Below are 1,155 nucleotides of genomic sequence, written 5' to 3' on the forward strand. Positions count from 1 at the left end.
TCAACTTTTATATTTGCCTTATATTTAAGGTATGTCTTTGCTAAGCAAAACATGTTTGGGTTTTATTTTCATTGTTAGTCTGGCAATATTTGTCTTTTATTTAGAGTCTTTAGTGATTTTTATTTAGTGTCATCATTGATGTATGGGTTTTTTTATCTACCAATTTACCATGTACTTTCTTTTGGGCATGTCTTGGCTGTGTTCCTCTCTTTACCTTGCCTTGGATTCTTCTGAATTAAGTGTTATTTTTAAAAAAGTTTTAATGTTTATTTATTTTTGAGACAGAGAGAGAGAGAGAGAGAGACAGAGTGAGAGCGGGGGAGGGGCAGAGAGAGAGGGAGACACAGAATCCAAAGCAGGCTCCAGGCTTTGAGCTGTCAGCACAGAGCCCAACGTGGGGCTTGAACCCACAAACCTTGAGATCATGACCTGAGCCTAAGTCAGATGCTTAACCAACTAAGCCACCCAGGCACCCCATAAGTGTTTTTTTTTTATTCTATTTCGTTTATTATCTTGTTAGTAATAAATTATTCATATTGTTTAGTGGTTACCCTAGAGATTACAACATGCATCCTTGTCTCATTAAAGTGTAATATAAATTACTGCTTTTATTACTTCCCAAAGATACAAGGACCTCTTAATACTTTACCTCTATTCATTTTCCTCTTATATTTTGTGACATTGTTGCCAAGAATCTTGATTTTATGCATATTTAAAGCCACATAATATAGAATTACTCTTACTTTAAATGGTCAATATGCATTTAAGTTTACCTTTTCATGAGTTGACATTCTTTTTTTTTTTTTTTTAGTTTTTTCAATGTTTATTTATTTTTGAGAGAGAAGGAGACAGAGCATGAACAAGGGAGGGGCAGAGAAAGAGGGAGACACAGAATCCTTAACAGGGTCCACACTCTGAGCTGTCAGCACAGAGCCTGACTTGGGGGCTTGAACCTACAAACCGTGAGATCATGACCTGAGCTGAAGTCAAACGCTTACCCAACTGAACCACCCAGGTGCCCCAGGAGTTGTCATTCTTTGCTGCATTGCTGTACTTCTATCTTAGATTGTTTCTGTCCCATAAATATTTCCTTTTTAGTATGTATTTTAGTGCAGATTTGCTAGTAATTCTTTGAGCTTTTGTTTGTCTGAAGAT

The 1,155-nt window shown here is 36.5% G+C and overlaps 1 non-coding gene across 1 annotated transcript; it reads right to left on the bottom strand.

The window, feature by feature from the left end:
• Nucleotides 1-386: 386 nt before the first annotated feature.
• TRNAL-UAG lies at nucleotides 387-471 on the bottom strand. The gene has a single exon. It is a non-coding gene; the product is annotated as a tRNA-Leu (tRNA).
• Nucleotides 472-1,155: the final 684 nt, after the last annotated feature.

The sequence above is a fragment of the Leopardus geoffroyi genome, chromosome X (genome assembly GCF_018350155.1).
Source record: "Leopardus geoffroyi isolate Oge1 chromosome X, O.geoffroyi_Oge1_pat1.0, whole genome shotgun sequence".
In the NCBI taxonomy this organism is placed as follows: Eukaryota; Metazoa; Chordata; class Mammalia; order Carnivora; family Felidae; genus Leopardus; species Leopardus geoffroyi.